The sequence below is a fragment of the Pelophylax lessonae genome (genome assembly GCF_965119305.1).
Source record: "Pelophylax lessonae genome assembly, chromosome: 11".
NCBI lineage: Eukaryota > Metazoa > Chordata > Amphibia > Anura > Ranidae > Pelophylax > Pelophylax lessonae.
In genome coordinates this window covers 78,443,075-78,466,169 of record NC_138778.1, presented here as the reverse complement: position 1 = coordinate 78,466,169, position 23,095 = coordinate 78,443,075, and the positions used below count along the sequence as shown (strand labels likewise).

Genomic DNA, 23,095 nt, shown 5'->3' with positions numbered 1-23,095 from the left:
CCATTTTTCTTTTTGCAGTAATAACATGTTGAAGTCACCTCTTCTGGGGGATAAGTTCAACATGTAGATCCCCTTTACTTTCATCCCCTCTAGATCCCCATTATGAAATTGCGCAAAGTGTCTTGCTAGGGGTTTCCCTGTTTTTTTTCCCTTTATTTCTTGCATTTGTTTCTCCTATTCGGATTCGCAATTGGCGTTAAGTTTTTCCAATATAGAATTTAATACAGGGGCATGTTAACATATATACGACTTTTGTTGTAGAGCAGATGATAAGGTCCCTTATCTGGTAATCGTTTTCACTTGAGTCCTTGAAAAATTGTCGGTTCTAGCTACATACGGGCAGACTTGTTCCGCACGGGAACATCCTTTTGCTTCTAGGGAATTGCGACAGCCATGTTGTATCGATTGATTTATTGAACTCAGATTTAATCAGAATGTCCCCCAGATTTTTGGATCTACGTGCCACCAATCTGGGGGTCAGGCCTACTATGTTTGCTAATCCTGGGGTGTTGGTCAATATTCCCTAGTGTTTCTGTAATGTTTTTTGTACAACGTCCCACTGTGCTTCGAATTGTGTTATTACCGTATATACTCGAGTATAAGCCGACCCGAGTATAAGCCGAGGCCCCTACTTTTACCACAAAAAGATGGGAAAAATCATTGACTCGAGTATAAGCCTAGGGTGAGAATGCAGGGCGGCGGGCATGGTACAGGAGAATGCAGGGTGACTGGCATGGTGCAGGAGAATGCAGGGTACTGGCATGGTGCAGGAGAATGCAGGGCGGCGGGCATGGTACAGGAGAATGCAGGGTGACTGGCATGGTGCAGGAGAATGCAGGGTACTGGCATGGTGCAGGAGAATGCAGGGCGGCGGGCATGGTACAGGAGAATGCAGGGTGACTGGCATGGTGCAGGAGAATGCAGGGTACTGGCATGGTACAAGAGGATCCGGGGTTGTGGGCATACTACAGGAGATGCAGTGCTGTGGGCATGGTACAGGTGGACCATGCCCGCAGCACTGCATCCCTTTTAGTGTGCCCGCAGCCCTACATAATGGCAGGTAGTGAAGCTGTTTCACTTACCTGTTCCAGAGGCGCCTTCATTTTAAAAATGGCGCCGCCCCTCGGGAGAAGCCGGGAATAGCCGAAATTACACGAGCGCCGGCGGCGCGTACGCGGTGACATGTATGCGACGGGCGGTGCCATTTTTAAAGCTTAAACCCGTCGGAGCGGACAGGGAATTTTTTTTTTCCCTTGACTCGAGTATAAGCCGAGGGGGACGTTTTCAGCACAAAAAAATGTGCTGAAAAACTCGGCTTATACTCGAGTATATACGGTATTCTTATTACATTGGGACTGTCCTGATTAGAATCCTTTATTTTCATTTTTAGGAGGTCATTTGTCTTTCGTCCTGCTATCTTCTTTTTGGCTTTTCTAAGATGTTCATGTGAGCAACCCCATTCGCCGAAACATTTATAAAGATCGTCACTTTCATGTATGTAGTCAGACTTCTTAGTGCAATTCAATTTTATGCAGAGAAACTGGCCCCCTGGGATCCCATCTTTCAACCACTTAGGGTGAAAACTATCTGCCCTGAGTAAGGTAGTGGCAGATGTTGCTTTTTGGAATGTATGTGTGGCCAGAGTGTCACCTTCTATCCCTATCCACAAGTCAAGAAAGGAAATTTGTTTTTTATCAAGGATATAGGTGAGGCGAATATTTTGATCATTGATTTTCAGCATATCAACAAAAGCATAGAGGGTCTCTACATTTCCTCTCCAGATGACCAGTATATCATCAATGTACCTTAACCATGTATATACGTGTTCTTGGTACATTTGTGATTCATAAACAACCTCCTCCTCCCATAGTCCCAGACGAAGCCACACCGAAGACGGAGCCCAAGATGTTCCCATAGACATGCCTTCAACTTGTTCATAATACTGGGACAAGAATTGAAAGCAATTGTTCTCCAGGGCAAAGGCCAATATTTCCTCCAGAAATTCATTTTGGGGGCCACATTCAGGATGTTGTTATTCAAGGAACATCCTCACCGCTCTTATTCCCCAAGTGTGTGGAATTGAGGTATATAAGGACTCCACATGTATTCCTACCAGCCACATATCAGTGCTGATTTTTGCTGTGGAAATTAATAGGGTTTGGAGCATAGAAATTTGCTCGGTGCGCTGAAAAGCGCACTTGTGGATATTAATACACGCCAAGCTCCATTAATCCCTTGTACTGAAAAGTACAATGTACAGCCCTTTTGTATAAGTTTATCCAATCGTTCGGCGACAAAGAAACAGGCGCACGCTGTGTCAAACCGATGTCAACTGAAGATTCTGTCTCCTGGTTTATTTTATAGTCAGAGAGCAAAAGAGGTTTACAGGGGTGGTGGCGTCAATACAACCAATCACAGACATGTATATATTCAAAAGTTTAATAGAAAAGGGGAGTGTATGTTTATGGAGAAACACGGTCGTGTGCACGAGACTAACTGCCAAGTGAAAGCGAAACAAAGCAACATGGCTGCCACATGGATTCTCATGGACTCGGCAACGCTAATTCACAAGCATGCACTCTCATCATAACCTGTTAAGAGTGAATCCTATATAATATAGTTCATAAAAAACATATTTGATAGTGATCATGCTACTGTTCCAGCGAATGGGACTTTACTATATCTGTATAAGACAATAGAAGCAGTATTTCGATCAAATATAACAGAAAGTTGCCAGCCATTAATCCTGGTAAAAGGGCAGATATTAATAAAACAATAAGAATTTCACATCACAAACATATTCCCGCAGTGAAGACCGGGGCCTCGGCTGGCTGATATACAATTTGTGCGGTGGATTTCTCCTTGCAATGCCATGGATCCGGAATGGCACCGCCGATAGGGATGATCAGGCTAAAAGTAGCGTCCAGTCTCCATTTAATGGAAGGTTTCCACAATTATAGGTCTTTCCTCAAGGCCAGTTAAAGCAATATTCGCTGTGCATAGCGATTACCAGTAAACTGACACTGGGAGACATGGCAATTGAACTAAAAATACATCCTAAAAGAAAAGTCCACAAATATTAATAATATTTCCACAACAGCCCCTCCTCTTTGTCATATGCCCCCATGTGTCCCTTGATGAATCATCTTCTTCTTCTTCCAAATAAACAGAACAGTTCTTTTCACAATAAAAACTATAAATTTCAAAGAGTTAAAAAAGAGATAACGGGTCAAAAGGAAACGACATTTGGGTTACGCTCTTAGGGAGGTGACTTTAGAGGGAGGACATAAGATGATGTCAGGGGTCGGGCTGGGATCCTTGGCATCTGATGCAGGGGCAGGATCTCGAGCGTCCTGTCTCAGCGATCAGGATGAGGTCATCTGCTCGGGCTTGGGTGACTTGGTCGACCAGACAACAGGATAATTTCACCACGGCATATAGGAGGAATAGAAACAAGAACATCATAAGTATATATACTCCTATTTCCTTCAACCAAGATCCAATGGAGAACAAAATATCCCCAAAACCTCCCAAAGCCTTAAAAGGATTCCAACCCTCACTAGCTATAGCTCTGGCTCTGCCTTGCAATGAAGTTACCTTATCCATATGGGCCTGGACCTTATCCTACATAATTGTCCCCATACCCAAATTGGATTGGCCAGCAAAGAGCAAGAGTCAGGGCTAACATTAAAACTATAACTGATGTTACCCTCTAGGAATGTGTCATTAAATTCTATGGACAAGTGTCTCCTGGTTGTCTTCATGCCAATATGAACGTCTTCCATTGCTGTGGTGTAATGGCTAGGTTGGGGTTTGGAGCACATCCAGCAATTAGCCCTGTTTGCCGCCTTAGCCAGCTGAAGGTGCATTTTAAATAATAGGTTGGGGTGCTGTTCATCATTACTCCTCATCATTCTTGGATGGAGTTGAGTAGCTTTTTGCAGTGGCTGGCATGGATCCAGTTAAGTTAAGCTTCAAAGAAGTCGGCATTGTCAGCTGAACCTGGTATGGCTCGGAATACCTCCGCTCCAATCCCGTGCTTTGAGATTTCCTCACAACAACCCAGTCACCTGGTTGAATAGAATGTACATTGGTTATCGTGTCAGGGTCCGGGAGAGACCCCTGAACCATATAATGGATCTTTTGGAGCTCCCTTTACCGGGACTGTATCTACCCCATCAGCTGAGAATGTAAAGATGACAGCTGCTGAGGAAAGTACAATCCAGTCTCTGGTGGATTCCCAAACAAAACCTTGTAGGGTAATAACCCATGGGGCATTCCTGATGTGGTAAAGAGCAATGGAAAGACATTTGGGCCATGGCTTTTTCTATTCAGCCGTTCAACCTTACCGTTACTTTGAGGATGAATCCCTGAACATACCTCTACATACCTCTGCAAAGATCTGACCGGTGAAGTGTGATCCGCGATCCGACCTGATCGTTCCAGCCAGCCCCCAGAGACAAACTATCTCAGACAGGATCTTTTCTGCGGTGGTAGTGGCATTGTGAATGGGCCAAGCCTCTGGCCACCCAGTAGACATATTCAGACCGACCAAGACATGCTCGTACGTTCCATTCTTTGGCAAAGTGATATAGTCTATCTGAATGCGCTGAAAGGGATATTCCGGTTTGGGTGAGTGCCTTCTCAGTACCGTTTTCAGCTGTGGTAGTAAAGCCAGGGCCAATCCAATGCTCCTCCACCTGTACACACATAACCATCTTTGACTGATGCCCAGGGTAATGAGCTGAGAGGGTCATCATTGCAAAAAGTGATCTGGGTAAGCTCCATTTACCATCAAGACCCCAGATGTCGTCTGGACCCTGTGTAGCCCCCAAGGCTGTCAATCTCCCCTTTTCCTGCATTTTTTCTTTGGACTGCAGTTTCCTAAATTCCTCTAGCAACACATCAGAGGGGATGGCTAGCATCAGGGTCTCTGCCACAGAGCACCTTCCTTAGCAGCTCTATCTGCCAAGGCATGTCCATTGGCTTCCATAGTTGTCTCAGTATGAGCCTTTACCTTCAGAATGGCTATCTTGTGTGGTAAGCAGAAGGCAATGAACAATCTGTCTATTAACTCCCCATGTTTCACCGGCTTCCCCAAACTAGTCAAGAACCCTCTTGGCTTCCAGATAGGACCGCAATCATGTGCAAACCCAAAAAGTGTATCTCGAATCTGTATAGAAATGGATCCTCTGATCTTTATGCATCTCACAGGCTTTTGCTAGTGCCCACAACTCAGCTTCCTGTGCAGACTTATGGGAACCTAAAGAACCCTCTTCCACAATTTCACCAGTTGTAGTTACCGCATAACCCGTATGTTGCTTACCATCTGGGGTCTAGTACCTGGAAGCAATAGACAAAAAGGTTAGTGTCTGGAATGGGGGACTGACAGCCACTGATTCCCACTCCATCAAAGAAAGGCTAGCGTGTTGTTCCTCGTGTCCTACTAAAGTTGGAAATTGATCAGAGAGAGAGAGACATTAGTAAAGTTTTGAAAATTATCTTTTTCCACACTACCTACTCCCCCCTTCTCTTCCTTAACAGGAAGAAGAGAGGCAGGGTTCAAAAATAGTGCATCGATTAAGGTTACGAAGTCTCTGGAGGTCCTTCACGGTGGTTAGATATTGGGTACCCTGAGAAATGCAATGACCTAAAAAAACAACCTTCTCCTTGCAGAACTGGCCTAGCCTGCAATAGAGAGGTTCAGTCATTCGTAAAGACACTGTCTGGCCCGTGAGACCTACGGTGAGAGTTGTCTCCCCTGGAAGGGGATCCTTGCCTCTAGGGTCTTGAGATCTTAGAACAGTTTTGGCTGCATTGGTGCCAATAAAGAAGGGGGGGGGGTATTTTAAACCCTTTAGGAATATATTTTTTTGTTTTAATAAGTTTTATGGAGTAATGCAGTGTAATAACAATCACACAGATAAATGATAAATGCGGTATAACATTTCAAGAGAGACATAAGAATTACATGATATCTCATAGGTACATCCATAGGAGAGTACAAGTACATCATTATGTCTGCATATTATATTAGTTGAAGCTTGTCCAAGTTGATCTGATTGATGGATCAAAAGGTCTTATGCAAGATAAAACAAACAAGGTAAAGAAGTTGTAGAGTAGGAAAAGATAGTGGTTAGGTATAAATAAAGAAGTTATAGGAATTATAGAGATTGCCAGAGCCTTAGAACACAGACGAAGGTTTCACTAGTTGTTTAAAGTCTTCAGATTGTGTGAATATAACCCAAACATTTCATGTTTTGCTAAAGTTCTCTGTTGTGTCATGGGCTATTGCCCTGATTTCTTCCATAGCATTTATGTGCTATATATTGGTAGTATACATTATACAGTGGTAGGGGTATGTGAGGATTTCCAGTGTCTCGGGAATAATAGAATTTGCAGCGGTGGGTAGAAACCTAGTTAAAGAGCATTTTTATCTCATTAGGGTGCTGTCAATTGAATAGAGGTGTTTGTGATACGTTTTATGAGCTTGCATACTTTTTGCAAGAATGGCTGTATTAAAATACAGTTCCACCATATATGTTTTAAAGTCCCTTCAGTTTGTCCACAGTGCCAGCAAAGATCTGATGTGCCTGGGAACCAGCTGTGTAGTTTAGTTGGAGTGTCATACCAATGTGTTAGGAGTTTATATGCTAACCAAGCATTTGTGAGCAAACACAAAGGCCCGTAGGCATTGGTCTTCACTAAAAGTGGTGTGTAATGCAGTTTCCCAGTATTCCTTATGGTTGTTCACTTTCTGAGAGTTGGAAGATTGTACCAGCTATATGTCAAAGAGATGGTTTTATCTATTTTAGTAGCTTTAAGGCAAACTGTTTCAAATGGCATGAGGGATCTTGTGAATTGTTTATGCCGCTTAGTGTTAGAGACATAACTGTGTATTTGGCGATAGTCCCAGGGGGTTAAGGCTACTCTTCCCTTTTCTGTATTGAGTTCTAAAAGAGATTTAAGCTTCCCTCCTTTCATGCAGAGGTTTATGTTTATTGGCGTAAACCCGTGATGATGTGTTCATGCCTGTTAAAAAGTCCGGATTAAGGCCTAATGGTGTTAAAGGTCCCGGAAATGGCGTTAAGTCAGTGCCCTTGAAAATTTTTTGGAAAATTTTTAGCGTAGACCCAATCGACGGGTGATATTTCAGATGGCAGGGGCATGCTTCCCAAGATATCCAAGGTGAATGCCTCGCTGGTATGGGCCCTAAGTTTTCCAGTGCTACCCAATCCTTACTGTCATTTTGGCAGTGCGAATCAGGTGCGAAGCAAAATAGTAATTTAAAATTTGGAAAGCATGTTCTGCCCCTATGGAGTATAGGTTTTAAGTTATTAGTGTAAAGTGCATCAAGTTTCAGTTTTAAGTGTACTCCTAGGTAGCTGAGGGCTGTCTTTTCCCACTTGAAAGCGCAATTTTCCTGTGTGTTAGCTAAATCAGCAGCTTTCAGGGATAGATTCAGTGCCTCTGATTTTTTGTAATTGATTTTAAAATTGGATACATAACTGTAGTGCGTAAATACCTTATTAAGGTTAGGCATAGTGATATGCAGTTAGTTGTGTTATAAAGAATAGGAGGTCGTCTGCATATGCCGCAGATTTGTAGTGTCTGTCCCCCACCTTAAATCCATGAATGGACGGAGTATTATTAACCATCCTTTTCAGTGGCTCCAGAGTGAGGATGAAAAGTAACGGCGAGAGAGGGCATCCCTGCCTAGTGCTGTTGTGAATTGACACTGCATCTGATAAAGTGCCATTCACTTTTATTCTTGCAGCCGGGTTGTTGTATAAGGTAAATATCCAGGAAAGCATATGTGATACTAAACCTTATATGCGTGCATGCAGCTCGTAAGAAGTCCCATAAAACCCAGTCGAATGCTTATACTTAAGAAAGGAAAGAAGCCAGACATCATGAAGCCCGTAAGGTATTTATTAATATAATCAAAAAAATGGTACTCACAAAGGTAATATATAATTAGGCGTTAGTCAGCATAAACAGCAGACACGGCAGCGGACACGGCTGTTTATGCTGACTAACGCCTAATTATATATTACCTTTGTGAGTACCATTTTTTTGATTATATTAATAAATACCTTACGGGCTTCACGATGTCTGGCTTCTTTCCTTTCTTCTGATTACACCATTGGGGAGAGAGTGGAGAGGAGCTAATAAGGAGCCAAAAGTAAGAGATTGCAGCCATCCATCCATCCGGGCAAGGGAGATCTTATGTATCCGTGAGGCTGCATTTACCCTTTTTAACCGGGAAAATCATATTCGCTTAAGGCTCATTCACATCCTAAATTTGGTGAGTGCATCCCCATAGGGGGATTTTCCTTGAAGAGCACTTGGGCACTTTATTTGGATTTTGAGCACCTTTCTGGCACCATAACTTCTTTGGAAGAATATTTGTTTGGACTGCACCTTAAATATATCTTGCACTTTACATATGATTATATTTTGGACACTGGATCATATTTATTGTAGCACTTTATGAATTTATATTTATTGATTTTGTATACACCTAATTTTTAGAAGAATCTTAAATATTTTATCACAGTATACTAACCTTTAATTATATAGCACTTATTTATATATTCTACCTGCTAGCGCTGCCTATATGTTTTTCAGTTAAATACTTTTAGTAAGTGTGGCACTAGGAGTGTAGAGAAGTTTTTTATAGTAATCAGCTTTAAAGCCATCTGGGCCAGGGCTTTACCCAGGTTTGAGTAATTTAACAGTCTTTAGTATTTCGTCCTCTGTAATTAGATCCTTTAGTTGTTGGGAGTCACTATCCTTTAGTGTAGGTAGACCGCTATTTGTCAGAAACTGTTATATTATCTGCGATCATGATCCCAAAAGCTCTGCAGGTTTAGGAGTCTTTGGGAGGTTGGGCCGAATACTTTTGCAAGGCACTGTATGAACAGCCCAGATTATGACAGGAGATAGGTCGTCTGATGAGTTTTCAGTAAAATAAGTTTGTATTGCTTCCTTTATTTTCAGCTGTCCCAGCATGTCAGTAAGAAGTGATGGATTTAACCGCTACGTGTTAGTCTTAGGACATTTCGTAGGTGTCTTAAGGGAAGCCGATATAGGTGCATAGTCTGAAAAGGATTTGATCCCTATTCTGGCATTTCGAAGAAGCGGCAGGTCTCTCTGGGAGATGAAGATGTATTCTATGTAGAGATGTGCCGGTTTTCGATAATGCGATAAATCGCGGTAATGCATGAACACGGTATTGTTATTGTGGGCAGTTTAAAATACTGTATTTTTCTCTCCATACACTGCATTATTGACACTGCCGCACCTCCGTCCCACCTCCTCTGAGTCAGTTCTCCGCTCTTACAGGTTTTCCTAGACCTCCGTCCTGCTTCCTCTCTGCTCTCCCATCCGCCCCTCCCCCTGTAAGGACCCGATGACGCAGCGGTTGTTCTGACAGATTGCTATACCTTCGTCATTTCCAGTGTGGCAGCGTCATCCAACAGCTGGTGCCCCATCTCTGCTCAAGCCCAGAAGCTGCTTTCGATCCATCGGAGAGCTCACTGAGAGGAGGTGGGGCGTAGCTCTGACTAAAAGCAATGCAACCCTGTGCATCATATACAGTTACACCACAGACTGAAAGCAATACATCCCTGTGCACATACTGTTATACTAATGGAGGGCTGTTCCCCTGATTAAAAAAAAAAAAAAAAGTTATATTATATACATACACACACACATACATTTTTTTTTATTTTTATTTTTTATAAAAGCTGGGGGACGGGTGTGGAAGTAGAATGACGTGCCCGCAACTGATTTTTTTAATCAGGAGCCCTCCATTGGTATAACAATATATGCACAGGGATGTATTGCTTTCAGTCATTGGTATAACAGTATATAATGCACAGGGATGCATTGCTTTCAGTCAGCGCTCTGCCCCGCCTCCTCTCAGTGAGCTCTCCGATGGATCGAGAGCATCTTCTGGTCATGCGCAATGACGCGGCACCAGCTGTGCTCAGGGATGTATTGCTTTCAATCAGCACTCCACCCCGCCTCCTCTCAGTGAGCTCTCTGATGGATTGAGAGCATCTTCTGGGCATGCGCAATGACGCGGCATCAGCTGTGGGATGACGCGGCTGCACCGGAAGTGACGAGGGTATAGCATTCTGACAGGGTATAGCAATCTGTCAGAACACCGGCAACTCTGTCCCGCCTCAGCCCCACCTCCTCTCAGTTAGCTGTCTGCTCTGTATTAAAATTTTCCTCGACCCTCGAAAATGTCTTCTGCCCATGCGCACTGTGGACACGCACCAGCTGTTTAATGACGTGGCTGCACCGCAAGTGACATGGTCCAGGATTTTCATGGGTCCAGGAAAATTTTACAACACCGGCTTTCCAGGCTCTTCTAGTAACTTCTAAGGCAGATAAAGTGATGGCGAGGCTCTGCGGAGGGGACACACCGGGACCGGCACAGACATGGCCAAGTGGGGAGAGGGAGACCCGTGCTGGATTGTGGAGCAGAGGGAGGACGCCACCAACGTCAACAACTGGCACTGGTGAGGGGCGCTGGACACAGATAGTGATACATTGCATTCCTTCTACTATTCATGATGTCACTACTCATTGTATTCCTATTATTACTGAATATATCAACACCAATACATTGCATCATCTTCTCATACATTCTATATCCGCCTCAAGACCCGCCCAGTTCTGACATTTCTCTTAAATATGTGAAATTCTGCATATTTTCTTTTGCTAGAAAATTCCATAGAACCCCCAAAAATTAAATAAATATTCTTTATTTTTTCACCAGGCCTGGTTCACATGTATGCGGGCTGGCGACCCACATTTGCATAGGCATTGCAGCCCATTGATTCAAATTGGCTGCTATGCCTGCATTTCCGGCTGAAAAAAGGTGCATGCAGAATTTAAAAATATGCAGTGGTCGTGAAATCCATCCTGCTTTTGCACCATGTGACTTACCTGCAGTTTCTGCACACGCAAACTGTGTTTTTAAATTCTGGGCCAACGTATATAAAAATGCAGAAAGCTTGCCAGTGCAGGAACTGGAGGTAAGTCGCATGGTGCAAAAGCAGGATGGATTTCAAGGCCACTGCATTTTTTTAATGCCGTGATAATACCGTATACCGTGGCAAAACCTTAATCAATTAATCGCAGCATGAAAATCTGATACCGTCACATGCCTAAATCTATGCGTGTGAATTTGTTGTGTAAGGTGGAATAGTAGGAGAAATCCCTCTCTGTAGGGTTGTGTGTGCGCCATGTGTCGACTAACATGAGAGAGGCTAGCAGAGTTTGATTTTTTTTCCTATAAGGTAGGCTCGACTTGCCATCCGAGGTGTCTTGTAGAGGATTCAACGGTACATTGAAATCTCCTCCTAGAACTTTGCAGCCTGAGGCAAAGTTTTTTAATTCCTCAACAATTAGTTGAAAAAATATCACTTGAGCTGTATTTGGGAAATAGACATTTGCCAATGTCAGATATTCCGGCCCACTGCCCTTTCAGGAATAGGGATCTACCATTTGGGTCAGCCAGTTGTTGAGACATCTCAAAACTCACATTTTTATCAAGTAATATGGATACTCCTTTAGACTTAGAGACAGAGTTTGTAGAATGGTATGCTTGTATGTAATGTTTGTGGTATAGACGAGGTATGTTTCCCGTTTTTAAAGTGCGTTTCATGTAAGAAAACAACGAATGGTTTTCAAGTTCTCGGAGTAGAGCCGTGATTTTCAGGAATATTTAGGCCCCTAACATTGTGGGAGACCAAAAATGGTCTTTTAGTTAGGGTGGGGTATGACATCATAAAAGTTAGGTTACGGCTCTTAAGAAACTGGAGTGTACACCAGGAGCTATCAAAAGGACTAAGGCAATAGGGATCTAGGAAAAAAGTCAGAAGACAGAGTGGAAAGAGAATGAGGCGATATGGAGAAGAGGCAGAGAAAACAAATTATAAGTGATCACAAGGTAGTTGATGTTGCTTTCAAACAATCAAAAGTAGCACGGATATAACTAGTAGTATACCAACTTTCCTTCCATTTGCGAGGGGATCTAAATAGACAAGGGAGAACAAAGATAAATCCTCCAGGCAAAAGCCAAAGGAGTAAAATCAGGGATTATCCACCTGACTATACGGCCAAGTGGAGTCCACTGGTGGAGGCTGTGGGAGGTGAGTAGAACAGGAATGGATAACAGGTGTTCATGAAATCAAAACCATAGAGGATGTACCAAAGTATTGTCGCCAAGGCCTTCTTGGCGGTGCAAATAAAATTAAAATTGTTGTGCCCCTTCCAGCTATAGGGCTACTGCGGTTATTAGGTGCCTAATTACATGGCAAGCAGATGTGACAAATAGAACAGATATACTTTTATCGATGACATATGTCCAGAATCACTCTGATTTTTAACTCTAAATACATAACGACAACTCTTAACCAATAAACTGAGCAGTAATCCTATACAGTCAGGTCCATAAATATTGGGACATCGACACAATTCTAATCTTTTTGGCTCTGTACACAACCACAGTGGATTGGAAACAAGATATGCTTTAACTGCAGACTTTCAGGTTTAATTTGAGGATATTTACATCCAAATCAGGTGAACGGTGTAGGAATTACAACAGTTTGTATATGTGTATCCCACTTTTTAAGGGACTAAAAGTAATGGGACAGATTAACAATCATAAATTAAACTTTCACTTTTTAATACTTGGTTGCAAATCCTTTGCAGTCAATTACAGCCTTAAGTCTGGAACGCATAGACATCACCAGATGCTGGGTTTCATCCCCGGTGATGCTCTGCCAGGCCTCTACTGCAACTGTCTTCAGTTCCTGCTTATTCTTGGGGCATTTTCCCTTCAGTTTTGTCTTCAGCAAGTGAAATGCATGCTCAATCGGATTCAGGTCAGGTGATTGACTTGGCCATTGCATAACGTTCCCCTTCATTCCCTTAAAAAACTCTTTGGTTGCTTTTGCAGTATGCTTCGGGTCATTGTCCATCTGCACTGTGAAGCGCCGTCCAATGAGTTCTGAAGCATTTGGCTGAATATGAACAGATAATATTGCCCGAAACACTTCAGAATTCATCCTGCTGCTTTTGTCAGCAGTCACATCATCAATAAATACAAGAGAACCAGTTCCATTGGCAGTCATACATGCCCACGCCATGACACTACCACCACCATGCTTCATTAATGAGGTGGTATGCTTTGGATCATGAGCAGTTCCTTTCTTTCTCCATACTCTTCTCTTCCCATCACTCTGGTACAAGTTGATCTTGGTCTAATCAAGTACCGATTAACATAATTAAAGTGGGGGATATGTGATGAGAGAGGAAAAAAAAGGGGGGGTAGGACGAGGGGGTGAATCCTATGTATGAGTATATCACCAGGTGTGCCCCGCATACTCCACATAGGTCAACTTATTTCCCTTGTGGGGTCAGCGCACTCCCGCTAATGACCCCGTCCAAGGGAAATATCCCAGAGGTGGGTAAAGAGGAAAAAGGTAACCATCTCTGCGGCATTTACGCCGCTGATGAATATAACTAAACACCAAACGACTAAACAGGTATATTGATCTTGCATATTAGTACCTATGTCCGGCCATAGTCCTCAGCGGAGTGATATACTTCAGTTAGTGTGTTAGAGAGCTGGAGCAATTCGTATGTAACGTGTATTGTCCACACTAGGTGTTGCCCATAGTGAAAAGAAAAGTCTCAGCAGCTGTATGCTTTACGCACCAACCCATATCCCTCAGAGGGTCAGCACTCTAACGCCATTACCCCCTTCCAAGAGAAGTATCCCCAGGGAGATACAAGACAACTTCACACGGCTGTGACTGATAAAAAAAAAAAAACTGACTTCTGTAAGATTACAATCACTTTTGAGCACAGCAAAACATTAAACTAGTGGTCTTATAAGTCTGGCATTCACAACAAAATGTAATGTCTCAGAAGGTATGCAATCTCTGGGACACTTCCAAGGCTTGGTGCTCACATTTCACATGAGCTCAGTGCAAATAAAGGGGGGAGCAATAGGACTCAGTCTTTGTACTTACATAGATCCTATAGAGGTGCTTTGAAAGCGCAAATCGTGGAGGGAAAACAGTGAATATGAGATTGTAATGCACAAATTGTGCTATACGTCCAGAAAAATGAGGCGCTCAGCAAGTGTACATTGCACTTTTCCGGTGTTGTCCCTAGGTCTGGAGCCCTTGGCCACAAATGAGGACCTGCCAGAATTGGGGCAATTGTGCTAGTTGAATTTCAGCTTCTTAGACGAGGGAGGTTTGGATGGGGAGGCTCGAGGCGTTTGTGGCGGGGAAGCATCCAGGGCTGGCAAACGAAAATTCCCTGTACCAATCCGGGAGTTCAATTAGTGGTAGATGTAATTGCTCTCAGAAGTCTGGAATTTCTTCAGGCATCCTCAGATAATATATGAAAAACGTGTTTGTCAGCGCTGCTTTGCAAATAAATCTCTCAAATATGACAAAAATCACTTATACATAATATAAGTGCTCAGTGCAATCAAAAGGGACTATACTCATATAAACAATGTCCATAAATCAATGAATAAAGTTCATAAAGTGCTGTTATGAAAAGTGTTTGTAGTGCTCCAATCAAAAAGTGCTTCAATCCAAAAAGGGATTCAATCACGCTCGTAGATCTGTGCTCCCCTGTTGTGTCCCCACTCACCGGAATGAGTTTAAAACAGGGCCAGTATCCTTGAATTAATACTCCAGTACAGGTCTGAGCAGGGAAGACTGTGCCAGGTATTTTAACCCTGATATAAGCTGGGCGCTCTTCCTCCGTGACACAAATAAAGAGAGGATTCTCCATAGTGAAGTACGTTTTTAATGCTTTATTAAAAATATATATCCACTTACTAGCCATTATACCTCTGAACCTATGACCAAAAAATTACCAAAAGGTACATTCAAATGTCAATCATGCGCACGCTGTCCTTGGGTCAGACAGGCTAGAGGTATACGTTTACCTAATGGTGTATGGTAAGATTCCAAGTGTTTTGCCAATTGTGCGACACAGGGAGTCATCTACTTGATGACCTGTTGCTGTGGCGCCTTTTATGTAGGAAAGACTATTAGACAGTTTGGCCAAAGAATTGGTGACCATCTATATTGTGCGGGAGGGGGGGAAGATACTCCCAAGCGTCACTAGACATATTGGATTACATCACAGATACAATAATGCGGTTTCCTTTTTTGTATTAGAGGTAATTCCCCAGGACCCAAATGGAGGCGACTGGGATAAACGTATCCTACAAAGGGAGACATTGTGGATTGAACGCCTCAATGCTACCTCCCCCCCCTGGCATTGATGAGATGCTCACTTATAAACATTTTTTATGAGGATCCTAGTTATCCTCTACTTCTAGGTAATCTGCAATATGGGGCTCTTCCTTTCGCCCCCCTCCTTCTTCCCCCGTCTTCCCCCTCCCTATCCTTACATTCCATCGGACTGTCAGGTCCATGGGTGGGACGGCGTCTGTGGCACGACTTGAGTTACGCTTATTTGAAGGTATGTGGAAATATTAATCTGCAATATGATTCCCCTCTTTTTTTCATGATTTATTATTTTTCCCTTTTTTGTTTCCCTCTTTCTTTCATCCTTTTTTTCTAATTTATTTTTTCCTTTCTATTTTATAATGTTATAAATTATTTGTCAATGTATTGTCTTCAACATTTTAAATAATGATCTATGTCTATTGATTCCCTTCATTGCTGCTGACATGCACCCATCCAGTTTCAAGTCAATGATTACATGGCGCTCTCTGATGGTGGGTGGCATACCATGAGGTAAAGAGGTAAAAATATATATAAAGTAAAAAATGGGTAGAAAAATATAAAAAAGGATGAGGTGGAAGGGGGCCCACGAAAGCGGCTGCCAGCTGGAGCAAGGAGAGGCTCTGAGGAGAATAAACAAAAAGAAAGCAGCGCCAGCTTAGTGAAGCATAAGGTTTATTAATAAAAAAAAACACATAGTGACTTACTCTTAGGTAAGTAAAGGCCGGTAGGGTAGGTGAATGGGATCATCCATCTTCTTGTCCTGGATACCGTTGCAGAAAGGAGGGGTGCAGGGTGCCGGTGGTGCGTGGAGGCTGTTGTCTGGCAGCCTGTCTGATGGTGCTGTGGTGGTGGAGGACTCTCAGTGGGGCTCCACTTCCTACTTCCTTTCAGCCCGACATCACTTCCTGTGAGGTGGAGGGAAAGATGGGCGTTGCTAGCTTTCAGAGCATCCGTGCTCCTTCATTAGGCGGTGGGGGTGGCTTATCAGGGACAGGGAATATATACCTTGTTGATAAGTAGCTCATTAGAGCATAAGTCCGGAGAGGGTGGGTCCCAAAAGAGGCGGGCTGAGGTGCTAGTGTGGCTTCAAACATAAACTCTGCATTAGGTTTAACAGGGAAAATCCCTGGAGGCTTGACAGGAGCCATGATAAGTCCATATAACAAGCATATACATGAATACAACGGTGGGGAAACACAGAATATCATATTACAAGAGAGGAAAAAAAAAAAAGAGAAAACACTTGAACTTATAAGGGTAATGTGCCAAGGTGCACCTGGGACAGTGCATACCATAGCAATGGGGTTATGATTGTGAGGTGTATGGCAATAAGTGGGTGGTGCCACCAGGGTGTTTCAAAAAAAAAAAAAGAAGGATGTATAGGTAGGTACAGGGCATGATTTTGGGGGTTCACCCGGTATGGGTATATGATTGTGGAGGTTCACCACCTATGACCCCGAATGGGGTAGGGCAATTGGTAGGCGCACTTACTTGCCATTACTTAGCCCATGGGGGGGTGACAATATTGCAGTACACCCAAAGGTGTGGGAATGGAGATCAAGATGATGATAATGAACGGGTAAGATTAAAAATGAAAGATGTAAAAATAGAAAAAAATCTAGAAATAATGATGGAATTAAGAGAAACATGAGGCAGTGGACTGGGCCTCCGTTCAGCAGATTCTATGAATGATGACTTCTCTGTTGTGTACAAGCACACTGACGTGCATGCGTGTGGAAAGGTGTACGTCCGTGTGTACGTGCGCGCGCATATCTGTTACAGTGTAATATTAATTTCTAACCCCTCGTTTAAGCCTCCTGGCGCTAAAGTGTCCAAGGTGTATATCCAGTAGTTTTCCCTAACGCATAATCTTTTGAAGCGTTCGGCGGGGGGAAAGTGTGCGGGGATAGATTCCAGCACCCACACCTTAAGTCCATCAGAGCACTTTGGATGATGTTCAGTGAAGTGTCGGGGGACACTATGTTTGTCGGAGCCCTTTTCCACCAAGTTTCGGTGTTCCCCAAAGCGTTTACGTAAAGTCCGTATTGTGCGACCTACGTATAGTAGGTCACAGGGGCATGTAAGACAATAGATGACAAACTCCGAGGAGCAGGTGTAGAAGTCTGTGAGGGTGTGGACTTTCCTACTTACTTACCTACTTGTGACCATACATCCTTTTTTTTTTTTTTTTTTGATACACCCTGGTGGCATCACCCACTTATTGCCATACACCTCACACTCATAACCCCATTGCTAGGGTATGCACTGTCCCAGGTGCACCTTGGCACATTACCCTTATAAGTTCAAGTGTTTTCTTTTTTTTTTTCCTCTCTTGTAATATGATATTCTGTGTTTCCCCACCGTTGTATTCATGTATATGCTTGTTATATGGACTTATCATGGCTCCTGTCATGCCTCCAGGGATTTTCCCTGTTAAACCTAATGCAGAGTTTATGTTTGAAGCCACACTAGCACCTCGGCCCGCCTCTTTTGGGACCCACCCTCTCCGGACTTATGCTCTAATGAGCTACTTATCAACAAGGTATATATTCCCTGTCCCTGATAAGCCACCCCCACCGCCTAATGAAGGAGCACGGATGCTCCGAAAGCTAGCAACGCCCATCTTTCCCTCCACCTCACAGGAAGTGATGTCGGGCTGACAGGAAGTAGGAAGTGGAGCCCCACTGAGAGTCCTCCACCACCACAGCACCATCAGACAGGCTGCCAGACAACAGCCTCCATGCACCACCGGCACCCTGCACCCCTCCTTTCTGCAACGGTATCCAGGACAAGAAGATGGATGATCCCATTCACCTACCCTACCGGCCTTTACTTACCTAAGAGTAAGTCACTATGTGTTTTTTTTATTAATAAACCTTATGCTTCACTAAGCTGGCGCTGCTTTCTTTTTGTTTATACCCATCCAGTTTCCCCTTCCACCACTAGAGGGTGGCTCCAGCTGCCTTGTTCCACTGGGCGAGTGTGCTCTGTCTGGAGGGGTGGCAACGGGTTGAGGGGCGGACTCTCCGCCCCCCTCCGCTGCCTCCCCTGGTCCGCCCGGCTGTGGAGCTCATGCTCTGCCTAGCCGTTGACATGCAGTGCGCGTTATTTGCGCATGCGCTCTTTGACAGTGGGTCCGGCGCGCCATTTACGGGATACGGGATTGGCTGTTGTGCGGATTGTGGCGCTTATAGAGACGTTATCCAGCACTTTGGCAGAAACAAGCAGCCAGTATGTCATGGCGTCTCGGTCTCAGGTAAAATATATGTTCGGCTTTCTTATCTTGTATTCAGCAGAAATGCTTTCATACCCTTATATTGCAAACATGTTGTTATAGGTTGATATCCACTTACCCTAGTCTTTCTCTTTATGCTTACAGCCTTTTGTTCGGGGTTACAGCTGCAGTAAGGAAGTTTTAGTTTCCTTCTATTAGGATATACGGCATACAAACATTCTCAGTACAAGCTTCACTTCAAGAGTTTTTTGGCTGGACTATACCCTTGCCTGTTGACCCTGGAGACTGCCTCTGGCCGCCCATTAAGGGTGTTCCCATCTTTTCCCTAGATACTTATCGTGTCTTTCCTATGGTATGAGTACACTACACATATATATTTTGGTTATTACTAAAACACTCTATATCCCCTCTGGGATTACTCCTACTTGTATCTAATAAAACAATTACTTTATCTTAGGAATTGCTACTGACAATTTGATTGCCATAGCATTGGCTGTTTTTATGGAACTACTAGGAGTATCAGGCGACCTACTATATATAAAGGATTTCCTTATTTCCTTTAATTATAATACAGGTGGGGCCTAAACACATTTATATTTATTTTTTCTTTCCTTTCTCAACCCTTCTATTAATTGCCCATGTGATATGGATGTGGTTTATCTTGAGGCGTCACCACAATCGCCTGGGGGACTTTTGATGGGGTTGAATGCCCTCTCTCTTTCTAACATCTGCGGTGGTGGTGGCACTGTGTGGGGTATAGCACTGTCGGCAGCACATTTGGAATCAATGGTATATCTCTCTAATAATATGTTTCTCTGATATTGATGCTGTATTTGTTTATCTATCATAGTTTACCTTTTGTATAACAAACTTCTGAAGAGGCGGTTTCAAAGCCGCGAAACATGTAAAGTTTCTGGATGGACATGGACCTTTTCGTTACCTATCCACAGGATATCCTGGTTTCGGAATACCGCATACTTATCCATAAACAAATAGGAGCAAGAAAAACTAAGACAAAGGGGAACAACTTGCTCACCCGGCGCTTAAAATATTCTATGTCTAAAATACTAGCATCAGCTGCTGCTATAAAATATAAATAATATGTAAACAAAGGTGTATACACTAGGTGATAGAATATATGACTACACCTAAAATGACACACTAGCAGCGCTCTTTAGTCCACTCATAAATGAACTACACATAAGATTCAAACGAATGAAAGCATAAATAACACTGTATGAGGAAAAATAAAGTTCATATGTAAAGTCCCAATAACATTCAAAGATGCCGGTCCCAATAATGCAGGTCCTCAAACTTTCATCCGAAACAAAGAAGGAAGAACCTCCACCTCACCACTGTGTACACCCCTTTTGGTTGGACACTCACCAAATAAACAGTATATGTACGCCACCAAGTATGAGACCTCCCGATCACCTCCACACTCTGGATATAGGTCAAAGCTCCACAACTAGTAACCAGGTGTATCTCAAACACTCAACGACCACTGAATCCAAAAATCTCATCGAATTGGGCCCCTCAGCATACCGTAGTGCATGTAAAGTAATGAGGTCACATAGCATAATACTGCATATGTAAATCTTTATTTCCCCAAACATACAAGTCCCTCAAACATTGCACTTACAATCTTACCAGCATATGAAATCGTGGAATAAGGCAGACCTGCGTCCTACAGCCGTTCCCCGTCCTGGTAGTCCGCGGCTCGGTACCTAGCTACGAACATCCGGGTCAGGCGTGTGATGTAGACCTCCTTCGTGACCGCGTGACCACGCACTGACGCGTTTCGTCAGCAAATGACTTCAACAGAGGGCGTGGTCGCGCGGCTAAGTCACTCATATTTAACTGAATGGTAGTGGGCGGTACCGGTCGTTTAACCGATGACGATGGTAAGGTACAGCCCTCGTACTTCCGCCCACTCCACAACTTATCTACATGGACCTTGCACTTCCGCCCTCACTCGGCGTCACCGCCATCACCGATCAGATAGTATTTCCTCCTACATTAGCCGATCTCTCGAGCAGGAGGTAATCAGAATACAGATCATAGGCAGATCATACAGCCCTTATATTGCACTCTTTATATCAATACCCTATTACATCGGTACTGGGCCAAGAGCGGACAAAGTAAAGTGCAAATGCTATACATACAATACAATATGATCACTAAAATCATACATAATAAATAAATTCTGCAAATATAAAACCATATTAAAACAATATTAAAACAGTAAAATGGCAGCACTATACATTATCGCATATAAAATGGTGCCATACACATAAAATTTAGCACATAAAATTGATCCATAAAAAAATGACATAGATTACCAATAAAAGCATAAATCAATAATTACTAATAAAACAATTGATATCGAGGTCAATGTTTAATCCTTTAGGATGTAAAGAATTGGCCAGGAAAATCCAATGTGTTTCTCGTTTGAAAGGTCTCTGACCCTATTGGATCCCCTCCAAACTGGATCCACCCGTTCAATGCCCCAAAATTCAATGCCACCAGATTCGTAGGATCCTGGTTATGATATTTTTTAAAATAAAGGGAAACATTATGGTCTTTGAACCCTTTCCTAATATTGGCGATATGTTCAGATATTCTAATCGCCAGGGTTCTTTTAGTCCTGCCAATATAAATTAGCCCGCAAGGGCACTCCATGCCATATACGACATGAGTCGTGTGACATGTAATCAGATCCTCAATATCAAAATGTTCACCATTAGCCGAAGAGTAAAAAGAAGTAGAACCTCTGAGATGGGTGCGTACTTGTTTACAAGATTTGCAATGCCGACACGCATAAAAACCTGTCCTATTATCCCAGAACATAGTGGGTTTGGTGGGAGGGTCTAAAACTTTACACACTATCTGATCTCCAAATGTTGGTGCTTTTTTATATATAAAAGAATGTACTGGTGGTAAATTGCTGCCCAGAATTTTATCCAGACGCAAGACCCCCCAGTGTCTTCTAATCATTTCCTCAATCTCTTTTTATTGGGAATTATAATTGGTTAAAAAACTCCACTCGTGTTTGTTAACAGGAGCTTGTCTGTGTTCAGCTAGGCAGGCTTGTTGTGAATGTACGGCCACATCAGATATATTCTTATCCAGTAATTGGCCATCATAGCCTTTTTCCAAAAACCGTTGTCGTATAACCTGAGATTGAGTGATGAAATCAGCATCTGTGGTGCAGTTTCTCCTCACCCGTAAGAGTTGCCCCTTAGGGATATTACGCAACCAACGATTGTGGTGCCCACTATGAATAGGAAGGTACCCGTTGCGGTCCGTGGGCTTGAAATACACTTTAGTCTCCAGAGCCCTGTTCCGCAGCATGACCTCCACATCCAAATAGTGGATGGACTCACGGCTGCAATTAAATTCTAATTTGATATTATTGGTATTTAAATTTAATGAGTTTGCAAAATCATTTAACTCGTTCTCGGGGCCCTCCCACACGAAAAACAGATCGTCAATGTACCTTTTGTACATTTTCAACTCTGACTTACACTGGGCGTAAATGAACTGATCCTCCCATTCCCCCATAAATAGGTTGGCTAGGCTGGGAGCAAATTTGGCTCCCATAGCCACACCTCGTTTCTGACTAAAAAACGTACCATTAAACCAAAAATAATTATGTGCCAAACAGAACTCTAAAGCACATCTCAGGAACCTTTTTTTGGGGGTCTGGGAGGTCGGTTCTCCTACTAAATGCCCAATTGAGAGCCAATAAGGCATTGTCACGTTGTATCACCGTGTACAAAGACGATACATCGGCGGTTACCAAGAACACATCTTTTTCGGGGACAGCTGGACCTCTCTCAAAGAACAAAGAAAGTCCTTCGTATCTTTCAGATAAGACTTCAATTTAACCACCCTAGTTTGGAGAAAACAATCTAGATACTCCCCCATTCGAGCAGTGACGGAATTGATTCCATTCACAATAGGTCTAGCAGGGGGGTTCTGGGCATCTTTGTGTATCTTAGGTAATGTATAGATCGTGGGGATCCGATTAAAGCTGGGCATAAGATATCTCTTTTCTTTATTGGAAAGCCCCCGTTGATCATACCCATACATAACCAGATCTTTGAGTATCCTCCGATATTCCGAAGTGGGGTCACCCTTTAATTCTACATATGTCTCTGTGTCTGATAACAACTCACAGAGTTGCCTATGATAGAATTCTTTTTTGAGGATGACCACTGCTCCCCCTTGTCTGCTGGTCTAAATATAATATCCTTCCTTTTCTCCAAAGCCTCCAAACCCTCCTGTATGTGCCGAGGATTTACCGCCCTTTTAGACTGCAGGGTCTTGACGTCCCGAATAAGTAAATTCTTAAACACATCTACATGATGATTTGAAGGCTGTGCGGGATTAAATAACGAGTGGTTTTTCAGGCCACTATCCACTTCAATGGATGCAATATTATTATTGACCGGATTCCTATTGGCGACCCTGCTTGGATTAAGCAAGTAGCGTTTTAAATTGATTTTGCGGATATATTTGTGCACATCTATATATACATTAAAGGTAT

The 23,095-nt window shown here is 43.1% G+C and overlaps 1 protein-coding gene and 1 pseudogene across 2 annotated transcripts in view; both read right to left on the bottom strand.

Moving 5' to 3' along the window:
• KCTD2 (potassium channel tetramerization domain containing 2) overlaps nt 1-23,095 on the bottom strand; it is a 378,328-nt gene that overhangs the window by 272,434 nt on the left and 82,799 nt on the right. The gene's annotated exons all lie outside the window — the stretch shown is intronic.
• Nucleotides 20,901-21,540, bottom strand: LOC309566891 (annotated as a pseudogene). Its single transcript has one exon. The product of its transcript is annotated as an uncharacterized misc_RNA (transcript).